Source organism: Bombina bombina, chromosome 8, assembly GCF_027579735.1.
Source record: "Bombina bombina isolate aBomBom1 chromosome 8, aBomBom1.pri, whole genome shotgun sequence".
Taxonomy (NCBI): domain Eukaryota; kingdom Metazoa; phylum Chordata; class Amphibia; order Anura; family Bombinatoridae; genus Bombina; species Bombina bombina.
This window is the reverse complement of record NC_069506.1, coordinates 131,748,917-131,771,741: the sequence shown is the minus strand read 5'-3', so window position 1 is coordinate 131,771,741 and position 22,825 is coordinate 131,748,917.

Below are 22,825 nucleotides of genomic sequence, written 5' to 3'. Positions count from 1 at the left end.
GTTAGAGGACCCCTTATAGTTCCAATTTCCATAGGAACCTGGTTTGAAACAGCTTTTTCCATGGTTGTAAAACAGGGATATGAACGTCTGGGCACAACTTCATAGGAAGCTTTTTCAGCCTTTCTTTCACGTAACCTTCGGTCCAAAGTGGTGCTTAATTTCATCAACCCATTCAGTGTGTCAGGCATCTCTAATCGTGACAATTCATCTTTAAGGGATTCAGAGAGACCCAATCTGAATTGATTCTTTAAACTGATCTCGTTCCATTGAGAGTCATCTATCCACATTTGAAATTCAGTAATATATTCTTCAATGTTTCTTTTCCCCTGTTTCATAGCTCTTAATTTATTTTCAGCTGTTATTTGAGTGTGGGAATCCTCATACAAGGCAGTCATAACTAGAAAAAATTCTTCAAGTGAATCCAATATTGAATGTTCACTTTCAAAGAATCTATTGGCCCAGGAGCGTGGCTCCCCCTGTAGGAAGGAAATAGTGGTACAGACCTTTATCCTTTCACTATGGTATGTTTTAGGTCTAAGTGAGAAAAGAAGTTTACATGCACTTTTAAAATCCCTGAATTCGCTGCGTTTGCCAGAAAATGGTTGTGGGTATTGTATGTGAGGTTCAGCAATTCCTGCTTCTTTCCCTGACATACAATCTTTTATTAAGATTTTGAGAGCTTTGTTTTCAGTTTGTACCTCTGTTAAGGCTCTAGCAAGATATTCTAATTTCTGATGAATATTAGAAAATTCATTTTTAATTTCATTAGGATCCATCTTCCAAATAAAAAAAAAAAAACTTTATTTTTGGCCTGAAAATTCTGTGATAATTTTATCTCACTAAACTTCAGAGATTTATAATAAAAAATAAAATAAATGGAATGTAGCTCTTTTCTTGTAAACAGCAAGTAAATATAACTTAATCTACTTGCATGCACAAGGTGAGCATTTACTTTTAGTAATTGAAATTAAAAGTATGGATTATACCTCTATGAATGATAATAGTAAATCTTATGTGAGAAACTTATTAAGCTTCTAATATATAAGCAATTGATTCCATAATATTATGACCAAAGAAAAAATGAGAAAAAATCCTTTATATTCAGGATAAGTAATGAGTTGATAAAGTTCAAATCTTGATAAAGTAATGTTCAAGTAACTTTCCTTAAGTTTCACGCACTCACACAAACACTCTAAAATATATATACAATGTTCCAACACACACGCAATATTGACCAGCAAGGAGGAGGTTAATTCATTGTAATACAACTCAGGTAAGTAATGACACTTAGCGTTATATTAGGAAACCTTAACTTTGTATACAATACGATACCAATACCAGCGTGGAGATAAGATCAGATTTTGCCAGAAGCGATGATGAAGCGTGGAGAGCGGAATTAACAGCAGAGTAAGTATTAAACCGGAGAATATTAGAGAGCGGCGTTCCGGTAGCAGCTTGTGTGAGTGCGGCTTCAGCTGTGTGTGATTGAGTTCCGGTAGCGTAGGAATATGATTAGAAGTCTCAGTCCAAAAGGAATCAGGAAAAAAGTGCAGCAAACTTTGAGATACAAACAGCCTTCAAAAATAAGAATACTTAAGACCTGAAAGGAAAAAGTAAACTGCTTGGAATGAGCAGTAGCACAGGATGAGAGAATCCACTTTAATTTTCAGGCACTGAGTAATGGAAAAGCACTTCCTTAAATAGGAGGAAGTGCTGATAGTCAGAAAGTCTTAAAGGGATATCACAAATACTATATTTGTGGTTGTTGATCATTTCTCAAAGATGGCACATTTTGTGCCTTGCCATGGATTACCTAACGCTGCTGAAACTGCTCAACTCTTTTTGAAGCATATTGTACGTCTTCATGGTCTGCCTGATTCTATCACTACCGATAGAGGATCTCAATTTACCTCCAGATTTTGGACTCAGTTGTGTAAAACTCTTCGTATCGAGAGACATCTGTCATCTGCATATCATCCTCAGTCCGATGGACAAACTGAAAGGACTAACCAGACTTTGGAACAGTACCTACGTTGTTATTGTACTTATCAGCAAGACAACTGGTCAGATTTGTTGCCAACTGCAGAGTTTTCATATAATAATACTATTAATACTTCAACAAAATTAACACCATTTTTTATTAATTATGGTTTTCATCCTTCTTACCATTTACTACAAAGAGATGAATCTACTTCACCATTGGTAAATGATACACTTAATACGTTGGCACAGGCTTTTCCTATAGTTCAAGAAACGCTTAAGACTGCACAATACAATCAAAAACTATACTATGATCGAAGAAGATCTAAACCTCCTGATTACAAGGTTGGTGACTTAGTTTGGCTCTCCTCTAAACATCTTAAGCTGCAGATTCCAAGTAAAAAATTGGCTAGTTTATTCATTGGACCGTTTAAGATTGATAAAATCATCAATTCAAATGCAGTTTCTTTGGAATTGCCATCCTCATATCGGAATCATTCAGTTTTTCATGTTTCTCTTCTCAAGCCATATCTACCTATTCGACATATGACTACAAGCACTCAGGGACCTACGCCTATCGCTGAAGATATTAGTTATGAGATTGCAGAAATTCTTGATTCAAGATTTCACAATAGGACTCTTCAGTATTTGGTTCGCTGGAAGGACTACGGTCCTGAAGAGGATTCTTGGGAACCTTCTACTAATTTATCTGCTCCACGGTTGGTCTCCCTCTTCCACCGTCGACATCCAGATCGGCCTAAACCTTGATCTCTGGGAGGGGGTTTTGAGGGGGGTATACTGTCAGGATTTATATGTTACAATTCTGCTGTACTTCCCCTTTAACTCTGTGATCATGTGACTATCCACATCTATTTAAGAAACATTCACCCTCCATTACCTGATTGGTATTTTGATTCCTAAAGGATATTATTTGAGCTAGTACTAAGCTCTCTAAAGTTCTTACTTAACAATTCTAACATTCTATTGAGTTTTACAGGGAGAGATTTACAGCATCAAGTTTCCGTTCACAGCCTCTCCACAGCTGCTTTCTCTCACTCCCTGAATCTCGGCGTATGACGTCACGCCCTGCTGCTTCTCCAGAGCTTCAAACACAGAGATCCCGCTCCTGTGTGTTTTCAGCTTGCTACATCTAAAGCAAAGACAGGATTCTCTCTGCTCACAGAACTGACTGCCATCCTCTGCATCACTGATCAGGAGATTTACAATACAGATTACGGTACAAATAACCCTAATTACCATAACGTCTACAATGCTTTGTATTGCAATACCTTAACCCTTTCTACAAATACCGGTTTCCTGTTCTCAACTATCAGTACTGCAACTATTTTTTATGCATATGCCTTTCTTCAATACATAACTCTATTTTTATCTGGATATTATGTGAAGTCTTTGGTAATATAATACCTATATATTTAGCTATAGTTATAACTCTCTATAGTAGGTTCAAGTAAAATATTATTACTCTGTGCACTAATTTCTAAATATACTTTTGTGAATTAATAATTAGAATTCTTTACCATATGTAATTGAATTCTCTTTTCTTTTCTTTATCTTCATTTCTAAGATTATCCTAATATACTCTTAATGACCCCACCATAGGTCACCCTCAGTCAATGAGCAAAACACTGGGTGTTAATAACAATCTGTACACCCACGGTCTGGAGTGGTGAGTCTAAACAGGATTATCTTTAAAATATATAGTAGGGTATTAAATTAGTTATCCTTACTAACAGTAAGCAAAAGTAAATATTTATACGGCTATAGAGTTCACAAAATTAGTCCAAACATTACAGGCACACAGGTAAAAGAGGATACGTCCAGTATCTTTTTACCCTTCCACAAGCTTGCACGCCCAGACTAAATTGGCATCATCGATTACCTGACACACCGTCCAGGGCAGACTATTTGTTCAAGTGGCAGCCGTGCTGCAATGTTACAAGATGCTGGGCTGCATCAAGGCTTTTCACTCCCTATTCGGTCTGGAGCTTTTTCGGTATTTACACCAACCCTGTAGGGCCTCCGTAGATCAGGTTAGCCGGATCAACTGACTCATTTACATGCCTCCAACTCCTATTGGGCACAATGAGGGGCTTGACATCTCCGAGTTTTCCGATTGGGCAAACCCCCTCTGCCTGAGCCTGTCCGCTTTACAGCTCACAAAAGACCTGGGGACCACCACCTTTCTGATCCGGAACCAAAAATAAGCCTTATACAGTGCCCTAGGAGGCCACAGAAGTGACCCCACAACGAGCACACCCACTCTTCAGGACAGGATCCTCGGCAGCCCAACTCTCCTCAGACGCGATATTCCGACCCCTCCAGGGGGGTCTGGTGCGGGTACTGTAAACCAAGTAAGCCAGATGCTTATTTTAACAACTTGAAATTGGGCTCGGGTTAAGCAAAGGTGAGAAACTTAGATGCCGCTTTCCTCCTTTTTATTATTGCTCTTAGCGCAATTGTGGCTCTGACCAGAAAGCCAGAGCTTAGATGCCGGGGCTTAGATGCCGTAGCCCATCTCCCTAGGGTGTGTGATACACCAACAACGGGAGCGACTGCACGGGGGAATGTTAGAATAGAGTATCTGAGTCCCACTCTCCTCACTGCACGCCAACCTCAGCGCGTGCTCTGCTCAGCACAACTCCTTCCACCGGAAATCCCTCTCTATTGAGTATCTCGCAGCCAGGCTCCTCTCTAAATGACGCCTATGTTTTCATTGCGGACCCGATTCACAAATAATAACCACACCAAATTCGGCATAATATAATACTTTCACCGAACATCGAGAAGCAGGAGCCAGTGTCAATCTGGCATAATGTAACTGCAGGTGTCTTAAATAGCACAGCATAATAACAAATCAGTCAGATCGCTGCAAGTTCTCAAACACTGATCGAGAGGTTACCATAGTCCGGACAATATATACATATTCTAGAGATTGGATAACTCAAGCCGCTCGGTGTTGTTGTAGGATCTGATTTGTTTATATGTTGCTATGACAACCCCACGTCATTATAATTTCGGGTAGATAAATATTAAGGTGTGGAATCCAAATAGGGGTCTGTTCTATATTATGAACATGTTTTTTACACTTATAGGTACGTGTAATTTTTATTTTTATGTTTATTTTTATTTTTTGTTGATAGGTTGCCGTGACAACCTTGTGTTATAATTTGATATTAGTTTGAGTGTTTGCGATGATCGCAGAGACTCCACATTAATGGGTGGCAGCTTATTTATTGATTTTTTTTGTCGTGGGTTCAAATTGTTGTCTACTTGCGATTTGGGGCGTTGTGACACAGCGGTCAATAAGGCAGGTTGGTTTGTCTGGAGGCATGTATGTATTTGTCCAATGAGCGATGTGGGCGGACCATCATACAGTCACCACCGTCAGTGTTTATTCTATGTGAGTTAATTGGGAATATATCAGTACCCATGAGAGGTGAGTTATCCAATCTCTAGAATATGTATATATTGTCCGGACTTAGGAATATTCAGCCGCCTTGAGAATTTCACTTGTGTGTATATACACATCGCTATGGTAACCTCTCGATCAGTGTTTGAGAACTTGCAGCGATCGGACTGATTTGTTATTATGCTGTGCTATTTAAGACACCTGCAGTTACATTATGCCAGATTGACACTGGCTCCTGCTTCTCGATGTTCGGTGAAAGTATTATATTATGCCGAATTTGGTGTGGTTATTATTTGTGATTCGGGTCCGGAATGAAAACATAGGCGTCATTTAGAGAGGAGCCTGATTATCCAATGAACTATCAGAGGCGTGCTATAGACCATCCTATCAGGGTATTTGTTTACATATATATGAATGTATGATCGCTACGAATTTTTGCTTTACAAATGATCAGGTCGTTATTGGGGGCTATTAGTTTCACTCTGACTTTATATAATTTTATATTTTCATATGAATATATTTGTACACACCTATACTATGTAAAATCACATATATTTCACAATGTTTCAACTGGCCATTCACTAATTACACATGCTTATGCTTGTTTTGCACACGGCTCATTTTGATTGGCAGTTCACCTAGGGGAGTGTTTTGTAGGCTTATCAAAGTTCTGTTTTTTCACTTGTTGTTTGTCAGAGGAAGGGACGCTGCTGGTTCCGAAACGTCACAATAAAGTTTTGATTTACACTGATGTCCACAGTCCAGTGAGTGCTTTTTCGATTTTTGAAATCTACATACCTGGCTACAGCACCCTGGCAAGTTGCAGTTTGTTGGTGAGAGTGCACATACAATGCAACCTTGACTTACGATTCTACTGTACAGTGCACCCACACTGAGGCTGATTCAGCCCAATCCATTTCCCATTTCTCATCATTTGTGCCTCATTTAATAACATCATGACTGAGTTAAACATTGGCAACATGGGAACACCTAGTACGTCTCAGAGTGAGAATTTGGAGGAGAAACATGAAGATATCTTTACCTTTACGGACGAGGACGCAGAAGCCATTAGATTTGGGTCAATTGAAGAACAACAGACAGAGGAGTCTTGTCAGTCCCTATACAATACCCTGGCAAAACTCAAGCAGCGTGAAGTAGATCTGAATTTACATGGAATATATCTATCTGATTATCATAAAAAGAGACTGCTGCCACGAGGCTTCAGAGTTAAGAACATTCCCACGATTGGAAGATCGAATGCTGAATTTTGCACCAATTGGTGTAAAATTCTCAGTAAATGCTCATTTGACCTCATGCTCCTTGTGATTAGAGAAGCCGGGCGACTACTTAAAGAAGTTAGAACTGAAATCCAGATGTTTGAATCTGAACCACTAAACCGATTAAGAGCGGATAGCTCCGTTGATTGGATTGACAAACTAACACAACAAATTAAGCTATATAAACAAGAACTTATTGCTTTCAAAAATCGGAAACTTCAAACAGTGAATCAGGACTACCCATATAAAAGTGTGTACCGCTGGATGCTATCACCTGATGAAAGAAAGAGCTTCAGGTCGAGATGTGAGAGAAGATTCACGAAAAAAACCATCAACACTGTGGATACCAGCTCGGGCGATAGCTCAGACCCAGAAGTTGCAACCAGTAGTGGGGATTCTATATATAAGGGCATCACGACCAGATCTAGAGGTGTGAGCAGAGGACAACAGTGGGACGAGATGAGGGGAGCGAGTGGCACTAATACTTCATATATTACATCTCACACACCCCCAGCCCGTTTTTTAGGACGAGGCACAGGCCACATACGAGGAGGGGGGGCATGTCGTGCCGCCCCCCGATCCAGAGGAGATGAACAACAATGTATTCAACATTAGCTCAAGGCCTTTGTCACAATCTGAAACTTCTTTATTGAATAAGGGATTATCCTATGTCCCTACAACCAAGATGAATTCATTCAATACATATATTGACATTCAAAAATTTGGGAGAAACTTGAGACTTAAAGAATTTTTCAAGACTGACACTAATGAGGCAACTCGTTTCAGAACCCCTGGGACATTTGATCCAAAGTCACAGAATCCATCCATCACAACGTATACGAACTATCTGACCCAAGTATCCAAAAGCACCCCCAAAAAAAGGAGGGTTGATAACCTCACTAAGGATGAAAGACGGGCGCTTAAGACACTGTCTGATGATACGACCATAGTGATATGCCCAGCAGATAAGGGTGGTGCTGTGGTCGTGATGGACCTACAACAGTATAGATCTGAGCTTTTGAGACAGATAACAGACACAAAGACCTATAGGATTTTACAAAATGATCTGACTCACCAATTGAAGAGATTCATTGATCAAAAACTTGTAAGATGGTGTGACATGGAACTAATTACCAAACAGGAATATCAATTTCTCCAGAGAGATTTTCCAATAACACCAATTATCTATACGCTACCAAAAATCCACAAGGATCCCACACACCCCCCAGGAAGACCTATCGTCTCGGCGAGAGGATCACTCCTACAACCACTAGCGGAGTTTTTGGATTTTCATCTACAGCCTATGGTTAAAAGAATGAAATTGTACACACAAGATTCAAATGCCTTTATTCGATCCATCACTCAGCTGAGGGATATACAACCAACTGATTTATTGGTGACGATGGACGTGTGCAGTTTGTATACGGTAATTCCCCACAAGTTGGGGATTGCAGCAGTTGTCAATCACTTGAGAAAGAGTCCATATGTGGGTCCTCCAGAGGAAGTTTTGGTGGACCTTCTTACCATATGCTTGGAGAACAATTTCTTCCATTTTGAGAACACTTTTTACTTACAAACAGAAGGGACTGCAATGGGGTCAAATATGGCCCCCTCATTGGCCAATCTTTTTATGGCCGAGTACAAATCCGTACAAATGAAGGTTTTTGAAACTGAAGCCATTATGTTCTATTGTCGTTATATAGACGACGTATTTCTGATCTGGCGTGATGGAGAACATACCCTTGACAACTGGATCCACACCTTGAACGGGATGGATAATACAATCAAATTTCAACACACTGCCAACATTGCTACAGTGGATTTTCTGGATGTCAGAGTATTTAAAACCCCAGATGGACTGGGTACCACTTTGTTCCGGAAGAAAACTGACCGCAATACGATATTGCATGCTAAAAGCTGCAATCAACCAGCGCTAATACGTAATATTCCTAAAGCACAATACCAACGGGTAATTAGGAACAACACTGACGAGGACCTAATGTGGACACAGCTGTCAGAAATGACACAAAGGTTCATCCAGCGTGGCTATAACAAAAAGAGCCTTGGGGAACAACAAGAACTGGCCCTTTTATCTCAAGATGAGCAGAGAGCTCAGAACATCAAAGTAAATCCCCAACTCACGTTTGTTACCACATATAATCCTGATCAATACCAGATTGCAAAAGCGGTGAAGAATGAATGGAAAATACTCCAAAGTGACCCCACACTGCCATTCACTGAATGGGCTGCACCACAATTGGCTTACCGGAGAGGCAGGAGTTTGAGGGGTTTGCTAGTAAAAACTGACATCCCTTTGAAGAACGAAAAACAACCCTGGCTAAAGAAGAAAGTGGGTTGCTTCAAATGCATCAGTTGTGTCACTTGCAACAGCATGCACACGGGCACGACTTTTCAACATCCTGATTGCTGCAAGAGGTACCAGATTAAATTCTTTCTTACGTGCACAACCCAATTCATTGTATATTTGCTGAACTGTCCCTGTGGGAAATTCTACACTGGCAAGACGTCTGATGATGCCAGAGTGAGGATGGCTAATCATCGATCTAACATCAGATCGGCTATAAAAACAGGAAAGGCAGAACATTCAGTGGCTCGTCACTTCCTTGAAGCAGGGCACACTGTGAGTGACTTACGATTCAGAATCATTGACCATGTGCCAGTTTTAAGAAGAGGGGGGAACAGAGCCAAAATACTCCTCAGGAAGGAAGCTCGTTGGATACATGAACTTTGCACATTGGCCCCGAGAGGCTTAAACATCCAGACGGGATGGCAGAACTTTCTATAAGGTGTAGAAGTCATCCTATTGTCCATGAGAGTTCATTGATCCACTAATTGAGAGTCCACAAATCTATTACATGTAGATATATGAACATGATGGAGAGTCCATGTTTCCACTTCATGTCCTTGAGACAGGTCTGTCTCTACTTTAACCATATTTGTATATGTTGACGATATGAGGTGTTCTCTGTTCTTTACTATTATTGTTACTTGATTACTTTGCTTCCAGTTGGAAGACATATGAGGTGTGTTATGTTTTTAATGTGTTTTTAAATTTCATTTATATGCAATACTTCACATCACTTTTCACACATACACATTGTTTGTGGATAATTGTGAACTATATGCCCCCAAGACCTGTTCTATTTGATCTGGTAATGTTACTTTGGTAGCATGATCATCTTTGTTATATATGTTAGGGTTGGATGTCACTTTTTGCCATGAGAGAATACATTACCTGGGTTCCACATGATTACATGTGGAGGTTGTGGTTTAATATTGAATACATAGATTATTATTTTTGGGTGGTGATTATATGTATGAGGCACCTATACTGAAGCCAGGTAGGCTATAAATAGGGGTAATACTTAAGTTTTGGTATTAATTTTTGGTAATACTTTGTAATGTCTGTATGGATTGTTATTGTCTATATTTATTTTGACTTTATTTTGTCTTTATTTTCACTTTATTTTTATAACATTTGCAATAGTTTTATTATTTTTGGTAATAGTATTGATTATTTTACATAAACAATTCACACCGATAGGAGAAGTTGTGTGATGTTTGTACTATAGGAATTTTGATCTATCTGTGGATTTAGCCGCTCGGTGTTGTTGTAGGATCTGATTTGTTTATATGTTGCTATGACAACCCCACGTCATTATAATTTCGGGTAGATAAATATTAAGGTGTGGAATCCAGATAGGGGTCTGTTCTATATTATGAACATGTTTTTTACACTTATAGGTACGTGTAATTTTTATTTTTATGTTTATTTTTATTTTTTGTTGATAGGTTGCCGTGACAACCTTGTGTTACAATTTGATATTAGTTTGAGTGTTTGCGATGATCGCAGAGACTCCACATTAATGGGTGGCAGCTTATTTATTGATTTTTTGTCGTGGGTTCAAATTGTTGTCTACTTGCGATTTGGGGCGTTGTGACACAGCGATCAATAAGGCAGGTTGGTTTGTCTGGAGGCATGTATGTATTTGTCCAATGAGCGATGTGGGCGGACCATCATACAGTCACCACCGTCAGTGTTTATTCTATGTGAGTTAATTGGTAATATATCAGTACCCATGAGAGGTGAGTTATCCAATCTCTAGAATATGTATATATTGTCCGGACTTAGGAATATTCAGCCGCCTTGAGAATTTCACTTGTGTGTATATACACATCGCTATGGTAACCTCTCGATCAGTGTTTGAGAACTTGCAGCGATCGGACTGATTTGTTATTATGCTGTGCTATTTAAGACACCTGCAGTTACATTATGCCAGATTGACACTGGCTCCTGCTTCTCGATGTTCGGTGAAAGTATTATATTATGCCGAATTTGGTGTGGTTATTATTTGTGAATCGGGTCCGGAATTAAAACATAGGCGTCATTTAGAGAGGAGCCTGATTATCCAATGAACTATCAGAGGCGTGCTATAGACCATCCTATCAGGGTATTTGTTTACATATATATGAATGTATGATCGCTACAAATTTTTGCTTTACAAATGATCAGGTCGTTATTGGGGGCTATTAGTTTCACTCTGACTTTATATAATTTAATATTTTCATATGAATATATTTGTACACACCTATACTATGTAAAATCACATATATTTCACAATGTTTCAACTGGCCATTCACTAATTACACAGCTCATTTTGATTGGCAGTTCACCTAGGGTAGTGTTTTGTAGGCTTATAAAAGTTCTGTTTTTTCACTTGTTGTTTGTCAGAGGAAGGGACGCTGCTGGTCCCGAAACGTCACAATAAAGTTTTGATTTACACTGATGTCCACAGTCCAGTGGGTGCTTTTTCGATTTTTGAAATCTTCATACCTGGCTACAGCACCCTGGCAAGTTGCAGTTTGTTGGTGAGAGTGCACATACAATACAACCTTGACTATATATATATATATATATATATATATATATATATATATATATATACAGTATGTATATATATATAATCAAAGAAAAGTCCAGACAAAGAAAAGCTCGAAGCTGTTTGGTCTTTAATTAAAAGCTTCTCATAGTATAACAAAGTAGGCATAAAAAATGGCTATGAATGTGGGCCGTAAGGAAGGCTGGGGTGGGCGTCTGACGCGTTTCAGCTCCTATGGAGCCTTAATCATAGACTGTGTAATGCCCTGATGCCCTGCACTAATTAATATAGGCTAACCTCACCAGTTATTGGTTACTAAGGCCCTCCTATGCTGCCAGTAGACAATCTCTAAAGAGTACACTCCCATCAAATTAGGCTCCATTGTTGATATCCTGAGCTTAGCTGCTTCAATTTACCTGTTAACATTTTGATTGCCAGCTTCAATTACCTATTAGCACCTTTTAGTGCCAGGAACAATGTGCTTTGCCATACTATATGTAGGTTTAATAGCTTAGAACCATATCTACTGTTATAATACTGTATACTATAACTAAGCTAGAAATGTACCTATTTAGTTGGCCACTTATAAATATTGAATCACAGGCAATGATTATGGGAGCCTAACTATTGGATGTATAATTTATTTCCTTTAAGGGGTCTAACTTGTTAGAGAGACACATTTGAGAACAAGATCTGTCAAAAAGTAAATAAAGTGAATTAAATGAAATTATTAAACTGAACCTCTCTATAGTTTCAATGTTTTGTTAAGCCGACTGTGTGTTTGCTCTGATCGTCTACATGCATTGCTCCTAAGCATACTTTGATAATAAATCTGGATTAACCTGTAAGAGACTGAACCCTAAAGCATATATATATATATATATTACAAAAATGCTTCTATTCAAAACAAATGCATCAATGTGAATACCAATTTAAGAATGTCCCTTTAACTGATATGATTGGATAAATGTATTTTTGTCATCTGCACAGGTGGAGTGCAGCAAAATGACAAGAAGCCAATAGGAGTATTGCACTCGCCTGGCTTAGGAACAGGGGACGACAAAAGAAAAAATCTTCCACATTTGTTTGTTGTTGTTTTTATTAAAGGATTACATATTTTATCATGGTATATTTTCTGAATATTCAGCTGTGAACTTCTGGCCTCAGAAATATTATGTGCTGAATAACCCTATGCACTATCCCCAACCATATTGACCCCCCATCCCATGGAATAATAGTCTCTCCCAATCACACTGCTAGTTTGCAGCTAATTGTGTAAGCAGTACAGTATGCTCAGAGAAAGTAGATCACGTGAAGGGAACAGTGACTGACTGCATGGTAAATAAACATTATCATCTCCCCACCAGTAGTAGACACATTCAACAGATGCCCCCCCCCCCAAAGGTAACTCAGTATAGTAAGCAATAGAAATAATACACATGCTGTTCTGTATCATGATTTTGAGGATATTTAAATAGATTAACCTACACTAATAAAAGGCTCCCCTGCATAGGTTGTACACATTCTGCTAGTGCTTATATAGACTGGCAGCTATGGGCCCCACCAGCACTCCTGTTGCACCAATGGTAGTTCCACTCACTGTTGTACTGCTAGGTAGTCACAGAAAACAAGAGCAGATAAATCACAGGTTTTCCAATCTGACCTCTGCCGGAGTTTCTGTATAACTGGAAGACGTTTTCTTTTCCTCTTGCCTTTCGCAGCATGATTGTATTGCTTTTGTGTTTGCCCTGTTAAAGGGATATTAAACCTAAAAAAATTATTTTGTGAAACAGAGCATACCATTTACAAAAAGTTTACTTCTTTTATAAAGTTTGTTTTGTTTCCATGATATTCCTAGGTAGGCATCTGGAGCATTACATGACAGGAAGTAGTACTGCCATCTAGTGCTCTTATGAATAACTGCTGCCATCTAGTGCTCTTATGAATAACATTCTTGCAAAACTGCTGCCGTATAGTGCTCCAGAAATGGGCAGGCTCCTAAGCATATGTCCCTGCTTTTCAACAAAAGTTGATAATAGTACATTAGAAAGTTCTTTAAAATTGCATGCTCTATCTGAATCATGCATGAAAAATTTTGGGTTTCATATCCCTTTAATCTGCTTTAATTAAAAATAGGCAGGGAATGTACACACAATGGGGTGGTGAAGATAAGGGATAGGTGAGAGAGGTTAACCTCTTGGCTGACAGAAAATGTTTTTACATGTATAGCAATGTATTAACCCTTTCGTGATCGGGTTATAAAGTCTACATCGGAACACTGTTCCGATGTAGACAAATTGAAATCACGCGATCGTACAAGCGGTCGGGTCTGGGGGGCGTCCCTATGACTCTAGGAACGCCCTCCAGACCGAGATCAAATCCTGCAAGCACAGTAGGCTTCAGGACAGCCGTTGGCTATGACGTTGTATTCCATCATAACGACTTTTGTGACGGAATATAGTAGCGGTAAAATGTCTTTTTGGCAGGCAAGGGTTAATGTGTAACAGAAATCACACCACACATCTATAACAATGTATGTTTTTATATCCTTTTTCACCTATGTAATTTCTGAGCTTATATTTGCTAAAGTGTGTAAGAGCTGTTTGTTCACATTTTGTCTTTGCTACCTATTGGCTAGACTGTGGCCTCTACTTATCAACGCGTCTACTTTACCTGCCTTCTCTGGCCTAATACGCCCGCCTAAGCTCGCCTACCATTGCCACCGCGGACCTGAATACGTTCGCCTAAGTTATCAATAAAGCTGTCAAAAAGCCGCGCACCAAGTACGGGGTGATGAGCAGCGGACTGTGATAGTTATCACTCATCCGATCTTGCTGCTCTTCGGCTTTTTTACAGCTTTATTGACAAGCTGTCACTAAGCACCCACACTAACTACACTGTTCTACCCCCTATACCGGCGCCCCCGGAGCCCCCCGCAACTAAATAAAGTTATTAACCCCTAAACCGCCGCTCCTAGACCCCGCCGCAACTCTTATAAATGTATTAACCCCTAAACCTCCGCTCCCGGACCCCGCCGCCACCTACATTATACCTAGTAACCCCTATCCTGCCCCCCCTATACCGCCGCCACCTATAATTAAGTTATTAACCCCTATCCTGCGGATCCCGTACCTCGCCGCAACTAAATAAATAGTTTAGCCCCTAAACCGCCGCTCCCGGACCCTGCCACAACCTATATTAAACTTATTAACCCCTAATCTGCCCCCCCTACACCGTTGCCACCTATAATAAATTTATTAACCCCTATCCTGCCCCCCTACACCGCCGCCACTGTAATAAAATTATTAACCCCTAAACCTAAGTCTAACACTAACCCTAACACCCCCCTAACTTAAATATTAATTAAATACATCTAAATAAATTTAACTCTAAATTAATCCTATTTAAAACTAAATACTTACCTGTAAAATAAACCCTAATATAGCTACAATGTAATTAATAATTATATTGTAGCTATTTTAGGATTTATTTTTATTTTACAGGCAACCTTCAATTTATTTTAACTAGGTACAATAGCTATTAAATAGTTATTAACTATTTAATAGCTACCTAGCTAAAATAAAGAGAAATTTACCTGTAAAATAAAAACTAACCTAAGTTACAATTACAACTAACACTACACTATACTTTAATAAATTATTCCTATTTAAAACTAAATACTTACCTGTAAAATAAACCCTAAGATAGCTACAATGTAATTAATAATTACATTGTAGCTATTGTAGTATTTATATTTATTTTACAGGTAACTTTGTATTTATTTTAGCTAGTTAGAATAGTTATTAAATAGTTATTAACTATTTAATAACTACCTAGCTAAAAGAAATACAAAATTACCTGTAAAATAAATCCTAACCTAAGTTACAATTAAACCTAACACTACACTATCATTAAATTAATTAAATAAATTAGCTACAAATAACTACAATTAAATTAAATTAAATAAACTAACTAAAGTACAAAAATAAAAAAAGCTAAGTTACAAAAAATAAAAAAAATAAGTTACAAACATTTAAAAAATATTACAACAATTTTAAGCTACTTACACCTAATCTAAGCCCCCTAATAAAATAACAAAGCCCCCCAAAATAAAAAAATGCCCTACCCTATTCTAAATTAAAAAGTTACCAGCTCTTTTACCTTACCAGCCCTTAAAAGGGCCTTTTGTGGAGCATGCCCCAAAGAATTCAGCTCTTTTGCCTGTAAAATAAAAATACAACCCCCCCAACATTAAAACCCACCACCCACATACCCCTAATCTAACCCAAACCCCCCTTAAATAAACCTAACACTACCCCCCTGAAGATCATCCTACCTTGAGTCGTCTTCAGCCAGCCGACCACCGATGGAACCGAAGAGGAGATCCGGAGCGGCAGAAGTCATCATCCAAGGGGCGCTGAAGAAGTCTTCCATCCGATGAAGTCATCATCCAGGCGGCGCTGAAGAGGTCTTCAATCCGATAGAAGTTTTCATCCAGGCGGCGTCTTCAATCTTCATCCATCCGGAGCGGAGCGGAGCCATCTTCAGACGAGCCGACGCAAAGCCATCCTCTTCTTCCCGACGACTAACGACGAATGAAGGTTCTTTTAAGGGAAGTCATCCAAGATGGCGTCCCTTCAATTCCGATTGGCTGATAGGATTCTATCAGCCAATCGGAATTAAGGTAGGAAAAATCTGATTGGCTGATTGAATCAGCCAATCCGATTGAAGCTCAATCCGATTGGCTGATCCAATCAGCCAATCAGATTTTATCTCGCATTCTATTGGCTGTTCCGATCAGCCAGTAGAATGCAAGCTCAATCTGATTGGCTGAACCTACACCTGGCGGGGTGTGTATAGAAAAGCAGGCAGCACAGGAAATTTGACAAAAGCCTTTTAATGCAACAAAGCAAAAAACAAGAGGGCCTTAACCCATAACGTTTCGGTTCTCTTCAGAACCTTTCTCAAATGGAGTACAAACAGACATACAGAAACACTATAAGGACCCCCCTAATATACCCAGTGAAAAACAATCAAGAAGTAATTACCCCAGCATCTGCCTCCCCGCTCCGGAGCCGACCATACAACATGCTGACAATTCTCACAGCGTCTAAGCGCAACCCGGTAACGTCACACGTCATAGCAAAAACATGCAGTGAGTGCGTCGCCATAGAAACGGTAAACAAACCGTTCAGGTGAGACAGCAGTGTGGGATTCAAAGGCGGCAGGCTGAGGAGTGTACTCCAGTGATGTAAAACATATCAAAAATATATACATTTTTACAAATAGTTAGAATATTGCGCTATGTGATTACCCTGATACGCAGGGGGATACAACAAATTAATTGTCAATCAAAACTAATAAAGAGGTGGAATCATTACCCCTTATAGGCACATATACAGTAGTGTGACAAAAAGGACCCAATCTATACCCAATCCGGTATCAATGGGGAACACACCTAATATATTACTGCTTTATAAATGCCAACATGCCAATGGAGATAGGAGAAACTTATTTATGAAGTTATTGAATTCTGAGAGTAGTCAGGAACAACACAGAGGATTCCCGTAAAGGTTCTCCAACTACGTGATATGGCTCAGAAGTTTCTCCAGCGAGGGTATCCCCCTCAACTCATTGAACTACAGCGTCTGGCTGCGGAGCAACAAGCCCAGGGTGGCCTTACAGTAAGGAACACCGAGATGAAAGTGGACCAAAGATTGAACTTTGTGACAACATACTCTTCGTCCTCGGAACTGGTAGCCAATACCATTAAGGATAACTGGAAAATTGTGGCTAAAGACATCAGCTTGCCCTTTCATGACCTTCTGCCGCCTAGGATGGTCTACAAGAGATCTAAAAATCGAAGAGATCTTCTGGTCTTGAATGACCCTGTGCACTGTTATGAACAGTGTACCTGGTTACCAAAAGCCAAATTGGGCTGTTACAGATGTGGCAACTGTGTCACTTGTAATAACATGACTGTGTCACTTGTAACCACCCCCACACAAATAAACGGTACAAGTTTAAGCACAGATTGACGTGCACATCGGACTTTGTGGTTTATGCTATCATCTGTCCGTGTTCTTTATACTACATTGGGAAGACGGTAACCTCTTTCAGAGAAAGGTTAGCGAACCATAAATCTGCCATACGCCTGGCCATCAAAACGGGCAACTCGGAACAGCCAGTCGCAAGACATTTCGTACAAGCAGGACACTCGCTATCTATGCTGAGAGTGATACTCATAGATCATGTACCTCCTTTGAGACGTGGAGGTGACAGAGCGCTGGTATTACTAAGAACAGAGGCAAGATGGATCTTTGATCTGAGCACTGTGGCCCCTAAGGGCCTGAATACAATTATTGATTTTGGATGTTGCTATAAGTGACTGCTTTTAAAGGAATCTCCTCCTTTGGAACTATAAGAATTCAATAACTTCATAAATAAGTTTCTCCTATCTCCATTGGCATGTTGGCATTTATAAAGCAGTAATATATTCGGTGTGTTCCCCATTGATACCGGATTGGGTATAGATTGGGTCCTTTTTGTCACACTACTGTATGTGTGCCTACAAGGGGTAATGATTCCACCTCTTTATTAGTTTTGATTGACAATTAATTTGTTGTATCCCCCTCCGTATCAGGGTAATCACATAGCGCAATATTCTAACTATTTGTAAAAATGTATATATTTTTGATATGTTAATATTCTGTTTCACATATATGTTTACCCTATGTACTCCACATCACTGGAGTACACTACTCAACCTGCCGCCTTTGAATCCCACACTGCTGTCTCACCTGAACGGTTTGTTTACCGTTTCTATGGCGACGCACTCACGGCATGTTTTTGCTGTGACGTGTGAAGTCACCGGGTTGCGCTTAAACGCTATGAGAATTTTCAGCGTGTTGGATGGTCGGCTCCGGAGCGGGGAGGCAGATGCTTGTTTTTTGCTTTGTTGCATTAAAAGGCTTTTGTCTAAATTTCCTGTGCTGCCTGCTTTTTCCAAGGACTTTCTATACACACCCCGCCAGGTGTAGGTTCTGGATTGGAGTTATATATATATATATATATATATATATATATATATATATATATATATACTGTAAGTCTCCAATATACTTTCATTATTTATTTTGTCCCCTTTTCCTGTAATTATATTGTGTAATTATATAGTGTTCTGGGTAGGCCCACGCACTGAAAAAGACAGGCCGCACGTGACAGGGCACTAAGGGCAGTGAGGGAGTCGGAGCGCATAGAGCGCTGAATGCCACATAGCGCAGGAAGTTTTGGCGGTGGATGCTGCTGCGATGATCATCTGAACTCACTGGATCATGCCATCTGATCATCATACAACTCTCCTCAGCTCCCTACAAACAAGTATAAGCAGTGAAATCCTGTGCAAACTGTCCGTGTGACTCTTGCTAAGTTGCATGTTGCTTACTTTTTTCTTTGCCTTACCCATGTGAATTCAGTGCCCTGTGTGTTTAGACTCGACCATAAAGCAGGGCTGGACTGGGAATAAAAAGCAGCCCTGGAAAATTTGGAGACCAGCCCTATTTTCTGTTGACTCAGTATAATGCGCAAGCCCCATTTTTCTCAAAGGGGTTTACTGGGATACTCCTTCCCCAATATTTTGTTTCAGAATTATATTATATTAGTTTGTATGGAAAAAAAGTTGCCAGATTATTGTTATATGCACTCTAAAGCCCAGTTGCATCCATTAATTGTAGCTTTCCAGCCCCAGCTGCTGCAGCCCACCGGGAAATCTCCTGGTATCCTGGTAGGCCAATCCGGCCTTGCCATAAAGTTATATATTTACACAAGAGAAGTGGTATAAGACAAAACTAGGAAAAGTGCATATGTGTAAAGTGTAAAGAGTACAATTCCAAATGGTTATGTTCTTGAAAAAGGACAAAGTGAGCATATAAACCAGAAGCGTAATCTAGGTCATTATATTAAATAGTTTGTTGGTAATGAAGCAATTCAAGGAATATGAAACCCAATAAATGTTATTTTATTTTTCATACAGAGCATACAATTTAAAAAGAAATATATAAAATCTAATGTCCTTCTATTATCAAATTTTCTATGGGTATCTTTGTTAGAGATAGCACTAGATGGCATCTCTCTCTAATAGATAACATTTTTGCAAAACTGCTGCCATATAGTGGTCTAGACATGTGCATACTCCCGAGCTTACTTCCATGCTTTTCAACAAAAGATACAGACAGAACAAAGAAAATTTGATAAAAAAAAGTAAATTAGAAAGTTGTTTAAAGTTGCATGTCCCTTTAAGGAAGTCTACCTTACAGCAAAAATATTTATGCAGATTTGGTATTACCAAAGATTTTGTAATTTTTATATAAAATCCATACATTATTGAAATAGCTTAAACATGCACCACAGAATTTAAGACTTAAAAAGGGATAGAATTAAAATGTGTATTAAAGGGACAGTCTAGTCCAAAATAAACTTCCATGATTCAGATAGAGAATGTAATTTTAAACAAGTTTCCAATTTACTTTTATCACCAATTTTGCTTTGTTCTCTTGGTATTCTTAGTTGAAAGCTTAACCTAGGAGCTTCATATGCTAATTTCTTAGACCTTGAAGGACACCTCTTTTCAGAATGCATTTTAACAGTTTTTCACCACTAGAGGGTGTTAGTTCATGTGTTTCATATAGATAACACTGTGCTCATGCAAGTGAAGTTACCTGGAGCCAGCACTGATTGGCTAAACTGCAAGTCTATTAAAATAACTGAAATAAAGGGGCAGTTTGCAGAGGCTTAGATACAAGGTAATCACATAGGTAAAAAGTATATTCATATAACTGTGTTGGTTATGCAAAACTGGGGAATGGGTAATAAAGGGATTATCTATCTTTTAAAACGATAACAATTCTGGTGTAGGCTGTCCCTTTAAAGGGACAGTCTACTCCAGAATGTTTATTTAAAAAGATAGATAATCCCTTTTATTACCCATTCCTCAGTTTTGCATAACCAACATTGTTATATTAATATACTTTTTACCTCTGTGATTAACTTGTATCTAAGCCTCTGCAAACTGTCCCCTTATTTCAGTTATTTTGACAGACATGTCTTTTAGCCAATCGGTGCTGACTCCTAGGTGACTCCACTAGAGTAAGCACAATGTTATCTATATGGCAGACATGAACTAGCGCTATCTAGCTGTAAAAAATCTGTCAAAATGTAATGTGAAAAGAAGCAGCCTTCAATGGCTTAAAAAATAGCATATGATCGTACCTAGGTTTAGCTTTTAACAAAGAATACCAAAAGAACAAAGTAAAGTTGATAATACAAGTAACATATGTCTGTGTCTGGCAAACCAAATGCCTAGGGCCATACATCCTATAACTTTTTTTTTTTTGGTCTGCTTTTATTTGTCCCAGGAGTGCTTTGAGATAGATAGATAGATAGATAGATAGATAGATAGATAGATATTAGAAGACAGCACTCACTGGTTTTAAGCGAAGCAACAACAGCTTTAATTAATTGACAGTTCAGGGACAGCTCTCCTTCATCAGACTCTGATGAAGGGGAGCTGTCCCCGAAACGTCACTTAATTAAAGCTGCCTCACCAAGGGGCATATCTATCAAGCTCCGTATGGAGCTTGAAGCCCCGTGTTTCTGGCGAGCCTTCAGGCTGCTGCTCCATAACCTGTCCCCTTGCTCTGAGGAGGCGGACAGACATCGCCGCAATTCAACCCGATCGAATACGATCAGGTTGATTGACACCCCCCTGCTAGCGGCCGATTGGCCCCAAATCTGCAGGGGGCGGCGTTGCACCAGCAGCTCACAAGAGCTGCTGGTGCAATGCTGAATGTGGAGAGCGTATTGCTCTCCGCATTCAGCGAGGTCTGTCGGACATGATCCGCAATGTCAGTATGACTGTATCACTATATATAATAAGTCAAGACCATCATTTTATTACCCACGGCTCCTTTCCTGATGAGAGATATAAGTGCTATTTTATAAAGTGTACCATGAGACTTTCCCCAGCCAGCACTTAGACATGAGTTCTGCACAACTACATTTATACCTTGGTCCCCAGTTTCTGAAATTCCGAACACACAAGGTTTTCTCCAGAGAACCTGCAGTGTCAGAAAAAATGTACAAAAATGATTCCTTTTTAGGGGTACAACAGCTTGTCACTGGGGCAGTACCATAAGAGGTACACTTGCTGTGCCCTTTAACATGGATATATATTGATACTCTTGCAGTTTGTATCTTTCAAAGACAAATATGTACTTTGGTGACAAAATTTTACCTCAGTCCTATGGTACCATAATGTACCCTTAAAAATGGTGCAAATTTGGCCTTTAATTACTAGCCCTTTGTACCTCCAGATGGCAAATTTGTACTCAATACAGCATATTAAAATGCTGTTACTGTTATGCCTTCTGGCTGCCATGACACTGTTTTGGTGCCAGATTGCTCCGTCTTGCGTCACCTGTTTTGATGCCATTCAGTTTCTCTGTCTCATAGCCCTAGTATTGAGTGTATCTCATGGGTGTGCCTTAAACTATATTTTTGAAAATCTTGCTGGAAAAATGAAATCACACGATTGTTGATGTGATCACGTGACATTAGATCATGGGGGACTGCCTACACTGCTAGGCATACCCCAATCCGATTTTCCATTATCTAAAAGTAGAAGGCTGCAGGACGCCATATAAGGTAGGATGTTCCATGCATTCCTAACGGCGTTAAAGACCAGAACTGTTAGGATGGCATGGAATGGGTTAAAAGAAGCCTGAGGTCTTTTGGTAGCTCATAGCTTGTATGAAAGTCTCATGTTTTGAGCATCCTGATACTAAAGGGATGACTTTCCATTTGCACTTGACCGTATGTGTTATGTTCAGGTGCATAGTGCTGTTTAAAATGGTTCTGGGCACTCACACCTGGTCAAACAATACACAATTGTTCAGGTGTTCTTTTAAGATGCAAAGTGCCTAGAAGAGGAGACTTCAGACCAGAGTCTGGACATTTTGCTTCTTAAAGGGGTGGCTGGACATTTTGCCCTTTCTGAGTTTGGGATCGATTTATTGGAGTGGAGCTTTGGAGTAGCTTAGCTGTCTCACCAAGGGGCATATCTATCAAGCTCCGTATGGAGCTTGAAGCCCCGTGTTTCTGGCGAGCCTTCAGGCTGCTGCTCCATAACCTGTCCCCTTGCTCTGAGGAGGCGGACAGACATCGCCGCAATTCAACCCGAT